We start from the raw sequence: 24,990 nt of genomic DNA, 5'->3' as shown, positions 1-24,990 counted from the left end.
ACACAGGGGTCAGCACAATGCTGGCACGCGGAGGGGTAATCACTGGCATGCCAGCAACAGTGAGAGAGGAGTAGACTATTTTATTTATATAAAGTCTGCACATGCATTCCAATCTACATCTTGATGCAATCCTTCCTCATGATCACGCAGCGTGTTTTCATGAGCTGAATGGGAGACTAAACAAAAAGTTAAAATGTGACGAGACTGCAGTATACCCAACAGACTCGTGCAGCGCGTGCAAGCTATTCGCTCATCATGAGCCGGCAGCGCTTCACTTTCGGTTAATCGCGCTAGTAAACGCGCTCGCTTTGCTTAGGTCAGACTGCGTGGATGACAGCCTACATTCCATGCTTCATTTGTTTCTTTTTTTGCTTTCAGAACAACACGTGATGTAATAAGGAAAACACCACTATTAATCCTTGAGATTTCCAACCCAGTACACAGCTACACCCTCCTTAAACCATGGTCAAACTCAAACTTACATTTAACGATTAAAAGACAAAACATAAACCCACATCGTGTCTATTCAAAATATAAATGAAACCTGGAAATAAAGTTTTAGGTTTTTGCAGGTGCGATCCCCCAAAAGGGCTAAATAGTTGATCGGCTTGTGATGCGTGAATGGCTTGCACGCGCAGCGCGAGACTCGTCACACTTTAATAGTGTTTAACCTCCCATTCAGCTGATGAAAACACACTGCGTGATCATGAGGAAGGATTACATCAAGATGTAGATTGGAATGCAGGTGCAAAAAAAAATTATTTATAAAAACTATAAATAAAATAGCCTGCTCCTCCCTCGCTGTTGCTTGTGTGCTAGTGATTACATGATTACAATGACATAAGATTCCACACAATTGGAGGCCTGGGTAGCTCAGCAAGTAAAGACGCTGACTACCACACCTGGAGTCGCAAATTCGAATCCAGGGTGTGCTGAGTGACTCCAGTCAGGCTTCCTAAGCAACCAAATTGGCCCGGTTGCTAGGGTGGGTAGAGTTGCGTTGGGTTAACCTCCTCGTGGCCGCCATAATGTGGTTCTCGCTCTCGGTGGGGCGCATGGTGAATTGCGCATGGATGTCGCGGAGAATAGAATGAAGCCTCCACACGCACTAGGACTCCACGGTAACACGCTCAACAAGCCATGTGATAAGATGCGCGGATTGATGGTCTCAGACGCAGAGGCAACTGAGATTCGTCCTCCGCCACCCGGATTGAGGTGAGTCACTACGCCACCATGAGGATTTAGAGCGCATTGGGCATTCAAAAAAAAAAAAAAAAAAAAAAAGGGGGAGAAAAGGGGAGGAAAAAAAGATTCCTCACAGTTTCGTGATCAGTAATCAAATAAGAAAATGTATGATATTAACTGTGTTAAGAACCCCCTCCCCCCCACTTACTATATAATCTACTAAAAAAAAAGTTAGTAATGCTGACAAATTATACAGATGTATAATTTTACTCCACTAATGGTTAAGGTAAGGTTTGAGTTGGGGGATAGAATCTATAAATATAATCTTTTCTCTTCATTGTATAACATCCTGTAAAGCTGAAAACAACTTGCTTCACTACTAGCTTTTGGTGACCTCTCCTGGACATAAATGGAGCTCACACATGCCTATATGCCCTACAACATTTACCGCTTTGGCCACTGGGGGCAGTGTTTCGGAATTTCAGTCAACGTATACCGATTTTGACAAAAGAAAATTCGGCCTGCTCTTTCTGGTTTCACTGTGAGATCAGGCTGCTGCGCTCTAGTGTGCTGAGGGGTCGCCATGCCTTGTATGTTTATTGTTACAGTACTGCTACGAATGTTGCCTACGATGCTTACATAAAATACTGTCTTACATAAAACAATATACTGCAGCCTCCAGGTGAAAAAGTAAATAACACAGAAATATATTACTATTGTATACAACAAATCCTCAAAGTTATAAAAATAATTCTGTATCATATTATACTGGACAACAATAAATAATTGTTGGGTTATAATAATAAATGGCAACAGAATTCGAAAATGTTACTGAGTGAAGTAGTAGGTTTTGTACACCCTGTTCATTAAAAAATAAAATAAAAAGTGTTTTGTAAAAATATATGCATTGCTTTTTTATCACTGTATTGTGGAAAAACTGGAAAACATGTACTAATTATCTTTAACTAGATTTTTATTTCATTAAACATTTTGAATGTACTTGGCTACAATGGCTGATAGGAAGAATATAAAATTATAATTTAAAATCAATTTTTTGTAATGTTTTAAGCAAAACTTTTAGAAATTGGGCACAGCCATTGACCAGGAAAAAAAAAATGGCACTCCATGTCAAAAAGGTTGCCGACCCCTGGAACATATCGAACATTACTTGCACATCAACAATTGTACATTCATTAAATCACTGGGTACATTCCAATTGTTCGATAATGCTCTGCGAAATTGACTTCACAGGGTATTCGGGGATCTTAAGTGAGATTTAAAGGGTCATGAAACCCCAGAACACATTTTTGTTTTTAGATGTTAACAGATATGTACAGCTTGCACATCAATGAAAATAATTATAGCACTAATTATTTTATTGTTAAGGGTAAAGTGGTTATTTATTTATTTATTTATTCATTTTTTAGAGCCATTTTGTTCTTCTGGTTTAAAAACTAAATTTGAAGCAATGTCAAATAACATGAGGTATTTGCATAAACTCTGAGTTGTGATTGGTAGTAGAGTATGCTAATACATCATTCGGCTCTGAGCATTTCTCCACATTATTCATGATCCCATCAATCGTTGCGCTGCCTCATGCATGAGTTTCCATTACAGTGGAGAAACACTGTGGTGAGATCGAAATAACTTGTCAGAATGGACCGCAGATGATACCCGGACTGGAGCGGGCAATGTTTGTTGGCCGAAGTTTTGCTACTCGCTCTGGAGATGCACATGTTCCATCACATCCTCTCTGTACGTCTGATAATGGCCAGAACAACACGAAAGCTTGTTCAGAAACAGAAGAAATTATTTCATGTAGTAATCAACATTATGCCACAAATGTCAATAGAGTTTAACTTGTATTAAACCTGAAACATTCTTTTTAAAAATTGATATCTATCAATTTAACTTAGGTCTCTAAGCAGTCCTGGTTTTGGTGGCAATGCATGCTTTCACTTAATTCTCAAAAGTTTGTACAAAATATATGAAACTTTGATTTGCAAACTGTTCTATCACCTTCACTCTTTACACATTCATACTTTTGTACAATGACTGATATACAGAAAAGTGCCCCAAAGCTCTATGCTTTTGTTTATTGTACATTTTGATGTTCAGCCATATCTACTGTGAGTGAGAGGGAGTTGTTATGCTTGACCCCCTCCCGTCCTCCCTTCCTTCCTATCCATTACCCTCCCACCTTTTTACATCTTTTCACGCCCATTTCATGACCCTTTCTGAGGTGCGAACGACTGGTACTGAACTGGGGTCACACATTTTGTTTTTTGAGCTTAATTGAGTTGTTTGCATGTATAAAGCGCACAAGGTTATTTAACCATTAAGAATTAGGACAAATGCATATTGTAGTTTGACCAAATTAGAGTATGGTAATTGATACATTTTTACAGTATATTTTCAAGTCTGTTTTTTTTTATATGTTGATGACATTCCACATAAAACAATTCTGTCTAGTGAAGTGAACATCTCCACAAATCCCCTGCTCAGTGTGTAGGAAGCAGTGAACACGGCATAGGCACCCTGAACTGAAGCCGATATATTTTTGAGGTCTAAGATATGGTCAACAACATATAAAACATACAGTCGGGAGTGTTGTCTTCAAGCCTGCCTTAAACCTCAATGTTTAAAGGTCCTTGTTAAATTCACTCCCTCTGGCTCTGCCCCAGGGCGTCTCTCTGAACGAGTTTTTAATTGCCTACAACCCATCTGCCCCGTTTTACCAAAACACCAGTACAGGATGTGAGAAACTGAGGTCATGAAATCCAATAGAAGCTGGATGCAGATTTATCCTCTGCCCTTGGTAATGCTGTATCATTCTTCATTTCAGAGTAAAATAGATATTCAGTAAAAACTCACCAGAATGTAATTTACTACTAGACCAGGTTGATCGTGTGTTGGAGAAGCTAATCTGAAACTGTATCTTAGTCAAGCTACCCTTTAGGGAAAGCATTTAGCTACATTTCAAGTTACTAAGTAAGGAATAAGCCGGCCAGTCCGTCAGGTGGTCATAATGACCTCCATTAAACAAAATAGCAATTTCCCCCAATTTACACTGACAAATCATTTTAACCTCATAAAAATACCCCAGGGTTTGGCTTTAGATGATCTGGAGATACTAGAGAGAGCCATTTGAATGTGTGTGTGATGCAATCCATGAGATTCTGTGAGAAGAACAAACAAATGCTGACTTCTTGACTTGCTTTGGTGGTTTCTTTTTTCTATCAACCTTGTAATCTAAATGGAAAGTTAATGAATGCTCTGTGGACATGTGGGTTCTGCAACACAGTTTAAGGATCCATTTTGTAGTGTGATTTGAATGTTAATGCATCAGATTATTATCCAAATGATGAAACAGTTTCAGTGGATTACACGTCAACTGCTTCAAAAGTGACGTGGTCACAAGAAAGAGCATTTTTGATACCCAGGAGAATGGCAGAATTTGGTGTCGGGGGACCACAATAAAGGAGGTGTGTACTTTGTTCATGTTGATGTAACAGGGTAACGTTGCTCTCCCGGCATGATGGATGATACAAAGTGATCAAATAGCCCTTTCTTGTGACTGCATGTGAGGGTGAGATGAATACTGATAAACAAGCGCAGACTTACTCTCCTCTAATCAGGGATCAGCAATGACTAAAATTTTCATAACACTCTGCTCTCTACAGTTGCTGCAATGCAGCACAGGAAAGAGACAGATCTTGACCAGTGCTGCCTTCGATCTGGAGTTTAAATATGATGATAAGTTACACCTAAAATGCTTGACATTTATATTACGATACATTCCAAAATAAATTATGATAATACATTTAAAAATAAAAGTTGGACATTAAAAGCACATAAAACTCCTATGCAGTGGGGTCAACAATCAAAGTGGTTTTCACTTCAAGTTTATAAAAAAACAAACAGTGACTGCCCATTTGTTCAGCAGCTTTGGTTCAAAAAGTATATTTCATTCTTTTTTTCTCAAGGTTTTTTTTAAAACATTCTTTACCAAAAATTTCTAAGACATAAAACAATCGAACTTCGATCAAATATTGAAGCCAGAAAGTGAATGAATATCAGAAATAAAGCCAAACTACTCATGCCGTGATGCAATCTAAATCTCATAATCAACACAAAATAAAGTTACAATAGAGTTTTTCTCTATTGATTTGACACATTTCTCCAAAATCAGGTCAATGCTCTTAAAATAATTAACACAGCCATTTGAACACTTAGTAATTGTCCTAAACAAACTGTACATTTTTCTTGATTTTCATCATTTTCTCGAAAGACTACACACAAATTTCTCTGATCCAAGATTCATGCTTTCAAAACACTTAACACAGACAACTAAATTAAAGTCATATTCTCAAACGCACATGCCAGGTTTTCAAATACCTTTATATGGACATCTGTGGTGTTAGTAATGTACACGGCAAAGAAAATGCAATTTACTAAATTATTCACACAACTACCATGACTTTGCAATCTATAAAAGGGGTCAAATATGAACATTTTAATTTGAGTAACTTTATAAAAAGGTTCCATTCGTTAACATTAGTTAATGCATTAGGTATCACGAACAAACAATGAACGATATATTTTTACAACCTTTATTAATTGTAAAGTTAGTTAATAAAATTACAATTGTTCATTGTTAGCTCATAGTGCATTAACTAATGTTAACTAATACAACTTTTGATTTGAAAAATGTAATAGTATATGTTGTAACTAACATTAAGTTCATTAGTTCATGTTAACTAGAGAAATGCTGTTATATAATGTTAACAAATGGAACCTTTTTGTAAAGTGTTACCATAATTTAACTGTGTGGGGCATAAACATATAACTGCACAATATAACTTGCAAAAGTGTGGTAAAGGGCACTTTAAAAAAATCGGTATTGGTATCGGCCGATCTTAGTGTTAAAAAAAAAAAAATCGGAGATCGGTATCGGCCTCAAAATTACTGATCATGCACCACTAGTTAAATCAGTCCTTATCTCTGCCACCCATCTATATTGCTGCTCAATGTATCTCTCCATTACAGTCTACTGTTATTGAAATAACAGCGTCTGCAGCTCTACAATGCAGCGCCTCATGTCGCAGGGCAGGGGAGAGAGGCAATGTGTGCGCAAAAGGGCATTAATGAAGCGTGTTTGGTGTTAGAGAAAAACGTTCAACGCTCGGAGCGTTTGCTGTGTACAAAGCTCCTTTATTTTATCGCGCTGTTAATCTAAAGTGTAGAAACGGTGACATGGGGCAACCGCTGTCGTGATGTCTAATAGAGCCGGACCGCAGTCCGCTATTTAGTGACCGCTGACATAGAGTATTGTGATCAGGCAAAATAACAATTCCGATAAATAGAAAGATTATGAATATCGGATCTGATTATTGGCCAGGCTGATAATCGGTCGACCCCCTAAAATGGAGATGGTGTTACGATGGAGAGCAGAGAGAAATAGGACAGCAGGGTGGAAGAGTAAAGAAGACACAGAAGAGGCTCAAATGATCTGAGAGTCCCTCTAATTGATAATGTTATGAATCACGTTCTCTCTGAGACACATAAAGAGTTTGGCCTAATGTGAGCTGTTCTACAGTGACTTCTCAACAAAAAGAAGAGGGAGGAATGGCATTGGTCTGCATGCCACAATCAATGTCCACAGAACTGTACCATCTTTGCTTACAGTGCTGTCTTACGTAGGTCCATACAATATAGCAAGACTGCTATTTTGTTTGTTTTACAGTAAACTTCCTCATCCTGTTTCCAGTGGAAAAGCAGGAACATCTAGAAATTTAAATTTTTTTGACAAATGTGTTATTTCAATAGTAGAGTTGTGTGTCTATAGCTGAAAATGTTATGAATTCACTACAGAACCCATCTATGGTTTTTATGTTATAAATGCATTATCAGAAAAGAATACAGTGCTTCATTATGCAGTGAAATTGAATTGTTCTGCAAAATTAGGTGTCTGTTTTGTCATCTGTGTGAATTGTTTTGAGAGCTTTGACTATAGTTTGGAGAAATGTGTAAAATCGATCAAGAAAAACTGTAAAAACTATTGACGGAGTATGAAACATTATATTCTACATTTTATTATGTACGTATAAATATACTTTGTTTTATTGCTAAATATTCAAATATAAAAGTCGTTTTAGATTAAGCAGGGTGATTCAAGTCTCTCAAAAGCAGTATTATTATTATCATCGAAAACCATCGATTAACAAAAATTGAAACGTAAACTAAATTAATTTATCAAAATAAATTTTCGTTAACTTAGAAATAAAAAAGTAAACTAAATTTTAGTTTACTCCAAAACTAACTAAAATAAAATAAAAATGACCTCAAATTAGTTTTATTTTTTGATACACATTATATTATCAAATTTCAAACCTTTACAACCCGCCTTTATTAAGCAAGAAAATGCCACTAGAGAGTGATAACACTAGAGGTCCTTGAGGAATGTAATGCTATTAAACATTTAACAAATATCAGTTTAAAAAGCGTTTGGCTAAATGTCAAAAATAAAAATAAAAATAAAATTGAAGTAAAAACGAACCAACTAAAGAGTTAAATCCAAACTTTTTTTATATTTATTTAATAAAACATTCAACACTATAATATCCCTGATGGGTGATGACTACTCATTTTAAATAGGAATCCACTATAGTAAAATGTAACTTGCGTGACAGGGACACAATTACATAATGCATTACCACAAGAAGGGCTGGGTATTGCCAACCAGCTCACTATACCATACACATAAAGATACATGTCACAATTCAACATATATGCTGCGATACATCACAATATCATAATAATATAGTGATTAAAACTCGGACAAATGCGTGAGAGAGACCAAACATGTCCGCGAGAGAAAAGACAATGCAGGTTCTGTTTTAATCTCTATTGTGCCTCATAGAAGCGTTTCTGCACTGAGAAACCCTGATCTCAGAGTTTGTGCTTATTTAGATGACCTGTTCTCCATTCTTAAAATTTTGTGCATCATATGAATGAACAAATCAATAAGAATATCGACACAGGGATCTAAAGTATTAATACAATATCGTAAGAAAATAATCACAGTAACGATATGATTGTGCCGGCACAGCCCTAACCAGACGTAGCAATACATGTTCATATAAAACTTTATAAACTGCCATACTACTTAAAACTGCACAACATCAAAGCACTCTGCACTTGATTCCTGAGAGGCATTACAGGTCACATGAGGAAAGTGTGGTGATTTGGTCCTGATAAAGGAGATGACAGAATGTTTGCCTCAGTCACCATTTACTTCCACTGAATGGAATACAGTAAATATCCTATGAAGGTGAATTGTGACTGAGGCTGTCATTCTCCTTATCTTCTTTTGTGTTCCTTAGAAGAAAGTCATATGGGTTTGGAACAACATGAGGGTAAAAAAAATGAGGGTTAAGTTGCTAATTATTTACCATCTAAATCACCCAAAATCCACACAGGGACTGTTACAGCCACCACCAAACTATTTATTTGTTTGAAACCAGTCACTTTTGGTTCAAAACTATGAAATCTTTGCATTTTACATGTAGTATATAGACTATGTGTAGTACATGTATTTATCACATCATGTTCTGTAGGTGTTGTCTAGCTGGCGGGAGAGAGTTCTAACACAGCCGCAATCCCTCGGAGCCACATTATATGACTAAATGCTATGTAATTCTGTTTACAGGATTAATATTGAGATGAACGCAGGGGATGGAAATCAATCAGACTCTCCTTTGGGCCTCAGTTATCATGCTAGTTTAATATGCCGTTAATTTAAACGAATCATTTTGTGGTTCTCCATACGACAAATCCTGCTGCTTCATTAATGTTAATATATGAATGATTATAACAGACTAATGGTAAAAAATTGATCAATAGAGTGTCTTGTTTCTTGATTTGATTCATTCAAGGATTCCTCAGGCTGCTATTTATTTTCTTTTTATAAATGTATAATGTTTATCGCTGTGACTGGGCAGTAAGCATCCCTTTGCTTACATATTACTCTAGGCCAATTATCATTGCAATTATTTATCATATTTTAATTTATTTACACAGTAAACATTTAAAATGCATTTAGAAGTTTCTGGATTCTGGACAACATTATTTTCTTCAGTCATCGGTCCACTAATTAAAGCAACCAGTGATGTTGGAGCAGAAAGCTATCAAAAAACCAGCACGAAAAAAGGAACATAAAAGCAAACTGGCATGAAGGTTGTGCTGAATAATTCATGCACCGCTCCTTTTAGAAACAGCAAATTCATCAGGACAGTGACGTTTGACAGAGGAGCCACTGTCTCTGCTCTCCTTTCAACATCCTCTCCCATCCGTGAAACAGCACATTGCTATTAAAGAGCCACAATGGGGCCTGGGTAGTATTGACACCGACTACCACACCTGGAGTCACGAGTGATTCCAGCCAGGTCTCCTTAGCAACCAAATTGTCCTGGTTGCTAGGGAGGGTAGAGTCACATGGGGTAACCTCCTTGTGGTCACGATTAGTGGTTCTCGCTCTCAAGAGGTGCAGGTGTTAAGTTGTGCGTGGATCGCAGAGAGTAGCATGAGCCTCCACGTGTGGAGTTTCTGTGGTGTCACGCATAACGAGCCACGTGATAAGATGTGTGGCTTGATGTTCTCAGAAGCAGACAACTGAGACTTGTCCTCCGCCACCCGGATTGAGGTGAGTAACCGCACCGCCATGAGGACCTAAGTAGTGTGAATTGGGCATTCCAAATTGGGAGAAAAGGGGATTATAAAAAAAAAAAGAGAGATCCACAATGAATTGCAGACTGATGGCCCAGTGAGGTTCAGACCACTTTGAGTCACGCAAAAGTGGATTTATCAGGAGCACATCAATTTTCTGTACAGTTAATGTTTTTTTTTACTTTTCAGGATGAAAGCACATCTAGTGAATCAGGCCTGTCGTGTGCATGCCTGTGTCCCGGGCACCACAGTATACCTTCCTAAGAACTGGCAAACCGCCACCGAAGCCACTAGCTGACATTTGTGGGAAGCTAATTCTTGTCTTGACATTATGTGGAAACTTGGGGTTAATGGGTATAAGTGGTATTTTGAAAAACCAATAGAATCAGCTTGCTTTTGGGTAATTTCCATATACAGTATTTCTCTTTACACAGATAGATATAGGACATCTGTTCCAAAACACAGTGAGCTGCCTAAATACGCAGGCAGCAGTGTTAAAGAACAAAAAATGCGTTCCGCCACAAAAGCTGATCCAAAAGGACATTTTCATTAATATCTCATTCCTTATTTTAAGAATGTTCCGGTTTCAATACAAGTTAAGCTCAATTGACAGCATTTGTGGCATAACATTTATTTAAACTTGTCCCATGTTTATAAAAAAAAAAAAAAAAAAGCAAAAACCACAATTAAAGAGCAACACTTACAATGGAAGTGAATGGGGCCAGTCCATAAACATAAAAATATACACAGTTTCAAAAGTACTGCCACAAGATATAACCATTTTACATGTTAACATGATTTTAGTTACAGCGTTTACCAGATTACAGGGTTTGCAGGCATCATTTGGTTTGTCATGAAAACCAAGCTGTAATCCTTAATATAATTTTACTCATATGATGTTAGTGGGCAATTTGATCACACTAAAATCTTATAATACAAAATAACATATAATGTTTATGTCCTGTGGCTTTACTATTAAAAACAGTGAGGATTGTAACTTTTATGGACTGGCCCCGTTCATTTCCATTAAGTGCACCACTAAAATTGACAAAAATGCCCAGAAATGAAAAATTTGGAGGCAAAAATTGTCCCTGTAATGAGTTCCTGTTTATTTCTAACATCTAATATAGTTCTTAATATTCTATTCTAGTTACAAATACTGTACATACATCGCAATCTTCATTTTGAACAAATCCATCCAGCTCTAAATTTTGTGTCAATTAATAGCCAAAATCATTTGAAAATACGTAATTGGAGAAAAAAAATAAATAAATAAAATGAACCCAGAAAGTGTTGCAGTCACAATGCACATTATGTAGATAAGGCATTAATGTAATTATTGAAGCATGCCTGCTCAATCAATCAAGTCAAATAATTTTTATTTTTATAGCGCTCACAACACACATAGTTTCAAAGCAGCTTTACAGAAAATCATGTTTTAACAGAAAATGAAACTGTAATATCTATAAGTCTTAGAGTAATCATTGTGTAGTTTGATTAAATATTATTGTAAATTATGTATAAAAATAAATAATTAAACAATTATTACATCCATAAAATGTTGGTTAGTGGAGAAAAATAACCTTGGGAGAAACCAGGCTCACTGTGGGGGCCAGTTCCCCACTGGCTAAACATCATGAATATAATGCCAATATTAGTTATTTGTGTGCAATGCAAGTCATTGTTTAAAATTATTAAACTAAGTAAGTGTTAAGGGCCAGTGTTTAAACAAAGATTTAGTATGAACTGTAAGATTAATGACTGTCTTTGAAGTCCGTCCTGGATTAACTGCATAAATTCACATAGATACATTGTCCTTTGTTAGCTGGCTGATGAAGGCTTTTGTTGGCAATTAATTGATAGTCTATGTATTCCATTTTACAGTAAGAGTGTAGCCCATCATTAGACCAAGTTGATGTAGGCAGAGATCAGTGAGGTGCACCGCAGTTCAACCGGCAGGTCATTTCGGTGAGGCCTATCCTAAGTCCACGGTTCAGGCAGTGGCACACAAAGTATCCCATGTCGTACGGTTGGAGTTGGCATCAGTTCATCCTCTGAAATCCATCATTATAGACTGAAGTGTTGTCTGGCGCACCAGCTGCAGTTAGTCGTCATCACTCAGCAACATGTAGCAGTGGAGTCAGACAACAAGTAGGAACAGAGCTGGATCTGTCCGGCTCTGGTAAATTCAGGACATGAATCCTGAGGCTGAGACAGGGAAACAAATAGAATAATATTAGCGTAGATGCCATTCAATTTATTGCAGAGTTATAGATTATGAGAAGTGTTTCCAGATCCGGCAGACCTAACTAAAGCAGTCTAATTGTGAGCTGATGTATATATTAGGTGTATGCTTGGCTGAATAGATGAGTCTTTAGTCTAGACTTAAACTGAGTGTGTCAACGTCACGAACAGTGTTAGGGAGACTATTCCATAGCTTAGGAGCCAAACAGGAAAAGGATCTACCTCCTTTTGTGGATTTTGATATTCTAAGAACTATTAACAAGCCAGAATTTTGTGATCGTAATGAATGTGATGGAATATATCGTGGTAGAAGGTCACTTAAGTACTGCGGAGCTAGACCATTCAAATCTTTGTATGTAGTTAACAGAATTTTTAAATTAATACGAAATTTAACAGGTAGCCAATTTAATGATGATAAAATGGGGCTAATATGATCATATTTCTTGGTTCTAGTCAGCACTCTGCTGCATTTTGAACCAATTGAAGTTTATTTAATGAACTTGCAGGACATCCTCCCAGTAATGCATTACAATAATCTAGTCTTGAGGTCATGAATGTATGAATTCGTTTTTCGGCATCAGCAACAGAGAGCATGTGTCGTAACAGCAATATTTCTGAGGTGGAAGAATGCTGTTCTACAAACATTGGAAATTTGATTTTCAAAAGACAAATTGGTATCAAATATAACACCTAAGTTCTTCGCTGTAGAAGACGATGTAACAGTACATTCATCGAGTCAAATTATATTTTAGCTGCTTATTTTTTGAGGTTTTTGATCCAATAATTAGCACCTCTGTTTTGTCAGAATTGAGTAGAAGGAAATTATTCCATGATTACTGATAATATCTTGCAGGGGAAGCATATATAAGGAGAAAAGCATAGGCCCTAAAACTAGCACTCCATACTTAACTTTTGTTTGATTTGACAATTCATTGTTTACACAGACAAAGTGGTAGCGGTCTGCTAAATAGGACCTAAACCATGCTACTGCAAGTCCACAAATGCCAACATAATTCTCAAGCCTATTCAAGAGAATGTCATAATCTATGGTGTCGAAGGCAGCACTAGAAGAGAAATGCAGCTGCGATCAGATGATAAGAGCACGTCATTTGTAACCCTAATAAGTGTAGTCTCTGTACTGTGATGGGGCCAAATCCTGACTGAAAATATTCATACATACTATTTCTCTGTAGAAATGAAAATAGTTGGGAGGACACTACCTTTTCTAGTATTTTCAACATAAATGGGAGATTTGAAATAGATCTACAATTAGCCAATTCTCCAGGATCAAGCTGTGGCTTCTTAATAAGTGGTTTGATAACTGCCATTTTAAAGTTTCTTGGGACATGTCCTAAGGATAGTGAGGAGTTAATAATATTAAGAAGAGGTTCTGAGATTACAGGGAATACCTCTTTTAAGAGCTTAGTTGGTATTGGATCTAACATACATGTTGTGGCTTTTTATGTTTCGATAAGTTTTGTTAGCTCTTCAAGACCTATGACAGCGAAGGATTGAAGTTGCTCATGAGAAAAATTATGAGACACTGTTTTCTGAGGTGCTATGACAGATGATTGCATAATTCCGATTTTATTTCTGATGATTTCAATTTTATCAGTAAAGAAATTCATTAAGTCATTACTATTGTGCTGCGACTGAATATCTGGTTCAGTCGATGCTTTATTCCTAACCAATTTAGCAACAGTACTAAATAAACACCTAGGATTGTTGTGGCTATTTTCTATGAGTTTGCTAAAATATACTGACCTGGCAGCTTTTAGTGACTCCAAGAGAGTTGAGAATATCGATAAATGCTAATCCCATTGTGTCTTCTTCATTATCTATGTGAATGTTTATGTCACCAACAATTAAAGCTCTATCCACAGAAACAACTATATCTGATAGAAAATTAGCAAATTCACCATGGAAATCAGAATACGGCCCGGGTGATCTATATACTGTGGCAAGAGCAAAAGACGACAGAGAATTTTATTTATATCACATCAAGCATTACTTCAAAATACTTAAAATTATATCCTGTCCTCTGAGTAACACCAAAAACTCACTGTAAATTGTAGCAACACCTCCTCTTGACCCTTCGGATGAGGCTCATGTTTATAACAATAACCTGACTTAGACTCATTTAAACTAATTTATTCATCCAGTTTAAGCCAGGTATCAGTCAAACAGAGCACATCCAAGCTATGATCTGTAATAACATCATTTACAATTAGTGCTTTGGTTGAAAGAGATTTTATGTTTAGTAGCCCTGCCTTTATATGGTGTTTATTTAAATTTTAGTATTTTTTATTTTTATTTTCAAGTTTAGCCTTAATCACATTTTTTCTAAATGATTTAGTGAGGGGTTTGTGTTTCGGGGAACAGACACAGTCTTTATGTGATATCTAGGTGATACAGTCTCTATGTGTTGTAGTTTATGTGACCTGTGTGATGTCTCAAGGCAGCTTGCAGATGGATGGTTAAGCCATTCCATCTGATTCCTGACCTTGACCCAGTTAGTCAAATACTATCACTATTAAGACTATAAGCCAAATTACTAGAGAGGAGAGCAGCACCTTCCCTGGAGGGATGGAGTCCATCTCTCTTTAGCAGGTCAGGTCTAGCCAAAAAAACTCTTTCAATTGGCTATAAATCCTATGCTATTCTCCGGACACCACTCAGACATCCAGCCATTCAATGACACTAATCTACTATAAACCTTATCACCACGAGGAGCAGAAGGGGGCCAGAGCATATTACAGTGTCTGACATAATTTTTGCAAGTTAACACCTCTGACGTTGTCTCTAGTGATCTGTGACAGGCGAAGACGGACATCGTTAGTGCCGACATAACAATTTTAGAAAATCTACATTTAGCATTAGCCAGCACTTGTAAATTTGATTTGATGTCAGATGCCCGAGCTCCCGAAATGCATTTAACAATAGTGGCTGGAGTCTCTATTTCCACGTTCCTTATGATAGAATCTCCTATAACAAGGGTACTTTCAACATGATTCTCAGTGGTTTGCATCATTGAGTAGGGAGAATTGATTGGAAATCCTAACAGGAACGGGAGAGTTGTGTCGCTTTGCAGAGCGACTATGCTGCCGAGACATTACCCAAACGCCCTGCTGCGGAGGCTCTACAGCCGGAACCAAAGTGTGTGTGTTGCTCACTGTCCTACTCGCATCCGAAACAGTATTAACCGGCTTTTCTTTCTCACTGACCTCCACTAGTGTTCGGATGCGTGCCTCTCATTAAACTTCTCCATCAGCCTGACTAATTCTTTACATTTATCACATGTGAATCCCTCACTGCTGACAGAAGAATCTATAGTAAACATGTGGCATGCAATTCACGAAGCGATAACATGATGTTGTGGTGGTGGTTCTTGAGCGGCGAGGGTTTGAGGTCGATGTGAATCCCTCATGCATTTGTTTGCCATTGTTGTGGTGGTTCCTGATCAGCAGAGGTTTGAGATTGATGCAATTATCTGTGTAAAACACAGAGAAGATAACAAATGCACGTAGTCAAAATGTGAGATGTAGACAAGCGTTAAAAAAAAAGAAAAGAAAACGGATGAGTGCAGTAATATACACACAGTTGAAATAGTAGAAAAGCGGGGAAAAAACAAAGCACACGATAAAATGGCAAAGGATAAAATGATAAACATAGAAGAATAAGCAATGCTAAGCAGGCTAGCAAGCTACAAAGACAAACACGTGCAGTGTGTCGGCAGCAACCGGAACAGGAAGTGACAATCCATATTGAATTTAATTGAAACTGGAATATAATTGAATTGAACCAATTTGGGAAATCGGTCCCAATCCACAGCCATCCAAAAAGGCATAGATCATGTTGATTTAATTTTATTGGTACCAGCCTGTTACCAATACAATTAAATCAAAAGCCTACAGTATCTCATTATTCAGATTGAATTAACTGATTAAATTGAACCATTTGTGACACAGCTAGGGTAAATTCAGATTAAACAAATTCTTGTTTTCAAGTTAGACATAGGGCATAAAGTGGAATGGAATGCAGGTCTCTTCAGGGACGCTGAAGTTTTTTGTAACTGGACACAGGGTTTAAAAATGTGCAGCTGATGCACAAGACACTGAAAAAACAGCAAGACATGGCGCAACGGTCAAAGACGTCCATCTAGTGCATATTTACATAGAAAAACACAGTGGTGCCACATCTCACAGCTTTTTCAATGTCATGCAGGAGCACTGCATTTTTAAGCCAGACCAGAGCCTTTATGTTGCAAATATTTGTTTCTTTCTCATTGTCCTTCATCCGTGGACAGAACATTGCTTTACGAGTACACAGGTAGGCATCAGAGCAAAGGAGAAACCGCTACAACTTGAAATAAATGAACAATCACTTTGAAGGACCTTGGAAAGGAAATAAAAACACTGCAATAGAATGAGATTAAAAGAGCACTTTGCAAGGAGAAACACAGGAGTGGTATCCCATCAGTAGGCTTTTCAGAAGGAAAGAGACCACCTGGGCTCAACTCTCATGTGTTCTCTTCATTCACCATTCTTATTTTTGGTTAATTCCCTCTCCGTCTTTCATCTTCCCTCAAGAGTCTGTGCTCTCTTTGCCGCTCAGTTCGCCAAATCTCACTACTTTATTAAAGCCTACACTCTACGACCCTGGTGACACCACGCCAGACAATGAGCTATTCTACTCTGTCACCGTAATCAGATGAACCAATAGAGAGGAAGAGAATCAATGGTCACCTCTGACCTGCTGCTTGTATTTTATGGACAAACAGATGTTTGTAAGTTCAGTTTTCATGAATGTAAGCCTTGTGTTCCTTGTGTTGTGGTTCTTTAATCCTCCATGAATGTAGTACATGAGAATCAATACCAAATAAGAGTCTACCAAGGAAATATGGTAGACTACACATACTGTTCTTTATAGAGGGAAATGTGTAAAAGAAATAACCTTGCACTATCACACGTACAGCCTTAACCTAATATTATGTTATTTTTATTCTGTGTATACAGGCCACAAATGTTTAATGTCAGCCACAAATCTGTTCCAAATTGGGAGATCAAAAGTACTAGTATTTTGGTGCCAATTCAATGTTAAAATTTAAAATCTTTAAGGTACAATTTAACAGTTTTCATGTATGAAAGTGACTACTGGGTTCATTATACACTTTCACTTCACAAGTTATGAGAGTAGGTATAAATACTGGCAAAAATCTGAAATAATACTCACTGTGTCGGGAAGGACAAGGGTGCTTGGCTGGACTTTGGGCCTTCTTTTGGCAGAAGTTCCCATCTGATTGGCTGATCGTTTGAGGAGTCTGCTGGTTTAGAAGACTGGAGGCCAGGCCTGCATGACACTGCAACTATGGAAAACAAACAATGATTTGTATTTATTATGCCTGTTGCAATGATAACATAATTGCTTGACGGCGGTTATTTAATTTCTTCGGTTTAAACATGGATTAACATTCATTGTGAATGTAAAGCACTCAAGCATGACAGCAATATTTCTAGCAATTATTGGTTATCATATATTATCTGTATTATTTCTTTGGAGATGACAGAATGAAGAGCATATCTGTAAGAAAATATTGTAAAAAACACAGAAATTTGAAGGTCTTCCTTAATATGAAGTGAGTTCATACCGCCTTAAAATTATGTGTGAAAGTGAAGATTTTTTTAACAGTAACAATAATAATAACAACAATGATAATATTTACAGTCATTTATTAAACATAATACAAATATACTAGTATTATATAATAATTTTACTATTTATCACTGTAATATAACATTATGGTTGGCTGGGATTCAATAAAAGCAACAGCAAAGCAGACCAAATAGAGAAATATTTTAAACATTGTAAATATTTTAATGTTTATTTTAAATATTATTATTCATATCATTCTATGCTTGTGCAATATTTGTTTACACAGCTTTAAAAGTGCTATAAGCAATTGACACCTGAAAAAAAAAAAAAAAAAAAAAAAAAAAAAAAAATCACACCTATGTATCCCTAAGCTCTGTAAACAGCAAAACGGAGTTAAAGCTTTATTAGTCAATCAGAAAACGAGCCAATCAGAAATGCAGGTTTTCTGACATGAGGGTGGGGTCTTGGAGATAGGGCAGGCAAGCGAAACCTTTAAAGAAAATCTTTGTAGAGTATGATTCCATGTTCAGTGTGAAAAAAAAAAAAGACTTTTTAAGCTGTATGTGTATCAAAATCAAACTGTAAGTGACATTGCATTCAGCACAGTTATTTCTATGAAAATTAATCGTCCGTAAAAATTCGTGAAAATGATCGTGACGGCCCTAATTTTGTACTTGCATCGTTCCATCAATAAAACATTTAAAAAAGGATAGTTCTCGTTTTTCTTTCCCTTCTACTTAAGAGTTTCAACTCACTGTGGTGGAGTTGTGATGTAATTATATTATTATAAATTATTTAAACAATTTCTGTTACACAATCCTCCAATTTTCACAACTGTCCATTACCGGCAGAGCTGTTACCGTGCGAAGCGCAAACGTACGGCAATTAGCAGTGGTCAAAAAAGATTTCCAAAAGAATTTTGGATTATAAACTCAGAGATGTGGATTCGTACAGTAATTAAATTACCACACAACCTTGGTGTTTGTCAAAAAACAGTAGGTAATTCATCCAGGAATTTTCTCGCAGGAGGAGGGAGAACAACACAGACATTTCGGATGGCAATTAAATAATTGACTACCCCCTGTAAATGCTGGAAATACATCATGTCCCCAAGTAACATAAATGCCATCAGAATAAAGGCTTAATTGGGCTTTTAATCAGATGTTCACTTAAAGCACAGTTTCAACCTCATCAACAATCTTTTCTTCTGGGAGAAAGCACAGTTGCATTTATATACTGCTCCATCACGTTTCAATTCCTCCCTTCCTCCTCCTCTCCTGCCCACTTCCTCCCCCTCTCCTCCTGTCTCACTATCTTGAACGTAACATGGCGAGTGTAATATCTTTGGCTTTGATGCGCTGGTAGCCTTTCATTAGCTCTTTTGGTCAAGTGATGAAATCATGGGAAAGGTGTCCGCTACCCAGAATGCTCAGCTGTAACACAGTGTCACTCATGTCAGAAGAGCTGTTGATGAATGTGACAGAATTCCAGACGGCACTACTTAAAATGTACGCAGCATGCTAAGCCAGCATCTGAGCACATATATACTGGGAAAAGGGACAGAATAAAAGAACAACATATTTACACTGACGACAAGAAAGAAATTAGCTACTCTGGCAAGTAACTAACATTAAGTAACAATGCTGCTAGCAATGCACATTCTCAGTAAAGGGATAGTTCACCCCAAAATGGAAATTCTCTCATCATTTACTCATCCTCATGCCATCCAGGTGTGTGTGTGACTTTCTTTCTTCAGCAGAACACATTTGAAGAAAAATATCTTAGCTCAGTAGGTCCTTAAAATGCAAGTGCATGGTGATCAGAGCTAAAAAAAACTCCAAAAAGAACAGAAACGTCATCCATATGACTCCAGTGGTTAAATGAATGTATTCATGTATAATGTATAGACTCATCGCTTTTGGTTTGAAAAAGATCAACACTTAAGTACTTTTTAAACCATTGCGTCCGGTCAGCAGCAGTATACGCATTCACATGAGCGCTGAGTTCATGTGGTCGCTCGTGTGACGAATTCGCTTTGGCATGTTACAGACGTAAACTCAAGTTCTTCTCTCGGTTGAGACATCTATGCACACTAAAGCACAAACGCAAACAGGTATGAATACAGATCTAAACCAAAACCAACGAAGCTTCTGTACAGCGTTCCTCCTACTAAGATGTAAACAGCGCTGCTCTTCCAGGTGTGTCGCACGTGCGTCAGTTCTCACGTGAACACGCCAACACGATTACATCACATGCAACATACTGCTGCTGACTGCAAGGGATGCTTTATAATCAAGAAGTACTTAAATATTGAATCTTTTGCAATTTAACCGCTGGAGATGATGTTTATGTTGACTGTCTGTTCTTTTTGGACCCTCAAAAGTCTGATCACCATCCACTTGCATTTTAATGACCTACTGAGCTAAGACATTTTTCTATTTTTCTTTAAATGTGTTCTGCTGAAGAAAGAAAGTCATTCACACCTGGGAAGGCATTAGGGTGAGAAAATGATGAGAATTAAAATTTTTGGGTGAACCTTTAACCGTAGTTTAGCTGTTTTCAAAACACAAACTTTTACAGAAAAAAAGCAATTTCACTGAGAAAAAAAAAAAAAGTTAAAAAAATAAAATAAAAATACATTTTTAATTAGTATTTTAGACTTGTTTTCCAGTAAGAATAGCTAAACATTCTTAAAACAAGATATATTTGCTTGACAAGCAAAATTACCTAAGATATAAAGTCTTGGTTTGAGAGTTTTGTGCTTAAAACAAGAAAAAACTATTTGCCAATGGGTTAAGAAAAGTAGACTTCACTCAAAGGGAAAACAAGTTTATTTTTCTTAGCCATTGGCAGATTTTGTTCTTGTTTTCAGCCACAAGTTCACTACTTTCTGTCAGATTTCTCTGAAAACCAGACTTAATGTCTTATGCTATTTTACTGTCAAGTAAATATCTTGATAAGAATGTTTCGATATATATATATATATATATATACACACACACACACACACAGTTCTGTACAAAAGTCTTAGGCATATAAGATGTTTCACAAAATAATTTGTCTTAAGATGGTTATTATATCTTCAGCTTTAGTGGGTCAATAGGAAATATAAATGTTAGACTCTCAAACTTTACTTTTGCATATATAAAAGATTAGATTAGAAGAACAGGGAGTCCTGCAACAGATGTCATGGCCCCCACAGAGCCCCCCACTGAACATCGTGTCAGTTTGAGATTAAATAAAGAGACAGAAGCAATTGAGACGGCCTAAATAGATAGAAGAACTGTGGCGAATTCTCCAAGAAGCTTGGAACACCCTCTCTGCCAACAACCTAGAAAAACTGTGTCCAGGTATACCTAGGAAAACTGGTGCTGTTTTAAAGGCAACGGTGGTCACACCAAATATTAATTTAGCTTTTTTATGTTTACTGGACATTGTATGACATTAAGTATAAATGAAAACCATTTTGTCATTATTTTTGAAGACATCCGCACTATGCAACATTTTTCACAAGTGCCTAAAAGTTTTGCTCAGTACTATGTGTGTGTGTCTATATATATATATATATATATATATATATATATATATATACATATACATACATATACATACATACATACATACATACATACATACATACATACATACATACATACATACACACACACACACACACACACACACACACACACACACACACACACACACACACAGGCATCCAAAAGTTTGGAATAATGTACAGATTTTGCTCTTATGGAAAGAAATTGGTACTTTCATTCACCAAAGTGGCATTCAACTGATCACAATGTATAGTCAGGACATTAATAACATGAAAAATTACTATTTGATTTTTTTTTTTATTAAACTACTCAAGAGTTCTCACCAAAAAATCCTCCACGTGCAGCAATGACAGCTTTGCAGATCTTTGGCATCCTAGCTGCAAGTTTGTCCAGATACTCAGGTGACATTTCACCCCACACTTCCTGTAGCACTTGCCATAGATGTGGCTGTATTGTCGGGCACTTCTCACGCACCTTACGGTCTAGCTGATCCCACAAAAGCTCAATGGGGTTAAGATCCATAACACTCTTTTCCAATTATCTGTTGTTCAATGTCTGTTTCTTTGCCCACTCTTACCTTTTCTTTTTGTTTTTCTGTTTCAAAAGTGGCTTTTTCTTTGCAATTCTTCCCATAAGGCCTGCACCCCTGAGTCTTCTATTTACTGTTGTACATGAAACTGGTGTTGAGTGGGTAGAATTCAATGAAGCTGTCAGCTGAGGACATGTGAGGCATCTATTTCTCAAACTAGAGATTCTGATGTACTTTCCCTCTTGTTTAGTTGTATATCTGGCCTTCCACATCTCTTTCTGTCCTTGTTAGAGTCAGTTGTCCTTTCTCTTTGAAGACTGTACTGTACACCTTTGTAAAAAATCTTCAGTTTTTTGGCAATTTCAAGCATTGTATAGCCTTCATTCCTCAAAACAATGATTGACTGACGAGTTTCTAGAGAAAGCGGTTTCTTTTTTTGCCATTTTGACCTAATATTGACCATAATACATGCCTGTCTATTGCATACTGTGGCAACTCAAAAACAAACACAAAGACAATGTTAAGCTTCATTTAAAGAACCAAATAGCTTTCAGCTGTGTTTGATATAATGGCAAGAGATTTTCTGGTACCAAATTAGCAATTTAGCATGATTACTCAAGGATAAGATGTTGGGAGAGTCACATGATGCCATGCAAGGTTCAGACGTGTGAACGGCGAGCTCTGCGAACTTTTCTAGTTTTAACACTATTAAATGTCATAAACCAGTGAGATCCTGTTCCATAACTGTTCTAGCGATGCAATATGTCAAAGAATTCAAAATTCTCAGGATCTGGAGACATAAAAAGACACTTACATGCTCAAGCTGACACCCCCGCAGAGGCCTCGAGCCCGGGAGTTCATTTGGTCGGAGAAGTACAGTAAAATCAGCGAGAGACATTGAACATGTCGGCAATGCTGACGAAGGTAGTTGCTGACTTAGAGGATCTTGCTGTAATACGTCAATTGATCACTGCCATGGAGACGAAATTCACTGAGGTGGTTACAAGAGTGGGGGGATGTCGAGAAACAGATCGATTATCTGGAGTCATCGGAGAGGGAATTATCTGCTAATCCGCTAGCGACTATGGTGGATTTGGAGCGTGTCTGGGAGAAGTTGGAGGACTTGGAGAACTGCAGCCGGTGGAATAACGTCTGTATTGTTGGAATTCCTGAGTCCGAAGAGGGTCAGGATATGGTGAAATTCCTGGACGGGCTCTTTCTGAGTCTGCTCGACATAACAGGCCATAAATTGGAAATTGAGCAAGGTCACAGGGTTCTGGCTCAGCCATCCGCTGAGGGAGACAGGCCCCGATCAATTCTGGCCAAATTTCTAAAATCATCCGATAAAGATCTTGTGTTATGTGAGGCAAGGAATAAAGGACGGCTTTCTTGGAAGAACCACAGCATTTTCTTGTTCCCAAACTTTGCCAATTTGACGAGAGAAATGTGATCAATTCAAGGAATGCAAGAAACTTACATCAATGGAAGGTCTCTTTTGCACTGATGTTCCCGGCCAAATTGAGAATAGATGCTAAGGATGGCAGTAAAATATTCACATGTCCCAAGCAAGCGATGTCCTTCATAAAGTCAATGGAGTTAGATAATTTGTGGTACTCATGTTGCAGCTATGTGAACCGACTCACTGAACATTCACTTTACTGTCCGAGGAAACTGAGCATTTTTATTGTTTCTTTTTGTGCTGGTTCCGCCTAGCGGCTGGAGTTTGTTTTGTGGAGGAACACCTTCGGGACAGGGGCACCCGGCAGGGTTGCTCTCTTTTTCCATTATTGTTCTGTCTTGCCCTGGCACCATTAGCAGCGCGATAAGAAAGGAAGATGATTTTCCAGGGGTGGTGGTGGGAGGTATGGCGCATAAGCTTTTGCTTTACGCAGATTATATTTTATTATTCGTCTCCGACCCCACTACATCTATGCCTTGCCTCCACAGAATTATTAATTCCTTTTCTAAGCTCTCAGGAGTTAATTGGTCCAAATCCAAAGCTTTGCCTCTGACAGTGTACTACCCTGTAACAGCTTTTCAGCCAGGCACCTTCCAGAGGCCCAAACAGGGCATTAAGTATTTGGGCATTTTATATATTTGTCTGATTTAGTTAGAGTTAATTTTGACCCCTTTATAAAAAGGTTTTCGAGCGATGTGGGCAGGTGGGCATCATTACATTTATCTATGATTGGGAAGGTTAATGTTATTAAAATTAATTGTATTCCAAAATTCAACTACCTGCTACAATCTCTCTCTGTAGATGACCCCCTATCTTATTTCAAGCAATTTGATAGCATAGCGAAGTCCTTCATTTGGAATGGTAAATGTCCCAAATTACATTTCAATAAGTTACATAGGCCGATTGACAAAGGTGGGCCAGGCCTACCCAAGATTTAGTATTATTATTATGCATTCAGTCTCAGACATTTGCTCATTGGTCACTTCCACCTGATAGAGTCCCTCCCTGGTTTTGTATTGAACAGGAAGTTCTTGCCCCTATTTCGCCACTGCAAAGCCTTTCTATTAAACTAACCGGAGAAGTTAGGTTACACCCCGATATCTTGCATTTGCACTCAGTATAGACAAAAGTGTGTTTAATTTGGACATTTATTTAAATGTTGCCTCGAACATATGGCTGAACCCAAAATTATGTATTAATAAGTCCCCTTTCTGCTTGTCAGAGTGGATTGTGAGGGAGGTTAATACGCTCAGGGACACATATAAGAGTGGAGCGTTGAGATTCTTTGAAAATATGGTTCAACATTTTAGGATTTCCAGATCTCAGTTCTTTAGGTATTTACAGCTGCGCCACCTAATCTGTCCTATTTTTTGGGAGTAGCATACACCCCCCTAAAGTGGCAGATACTCTGGGAGTGGTGATTACTGCTTTTGGAAAAGGTCATGAGGCATTAGTGTATTACTCCCTGTTAATTCAGAGCTTCAACTTCTCTCAAGAGATTATGGGAGAAAGATTTAAACTTGGTATTGGAGGAGGGAGTGTGGGCTAGGATTCTAAAATACATCAAGTCTTCATCTAAAGATGCAAGGGTGCGCCTGATGCAATTTAAGATTTTACATCGATTCTATTCTATA

The 24,990-nt window shown here is 37.5% G+C and overlaps 1 pseudogene; it reads right to left on the bottom strand.

The window, feature by feature from the left end:
* The window catches only part of LOC127423952 (mediator of RNA polymerase II transcription subunit 27-like), a 94,709-nt pseudogene that overhangs the window by 38,067 nt on the left and 31,652 nt on the right, over positions 1 to 24,990 (bottom strand).

The sequence above is a fragment of the Myxocyprinus asiaticus genome, chromosome 33 (genome assembly GCF_019703515.2).
Source record: "Myxocyprinus asiaticus isolate MX2 ecotype Aquarium Trade chromosome 33, UBuf_Myxa_2, whole genome shotgun sequence".
NCBI classification, from domain to species: Eukaryota; Metazoa; Chordata; class Actinopteri; order Cypriniformes; family Catostomidae; genus Myxocyprinus; species Myxocyprinus asiaticus.
The sequence above is the reverse complement of the archived record's forward strand: the minus strand, read 5'-3'. Positions and strand labels throughout refer to the sequence as shown.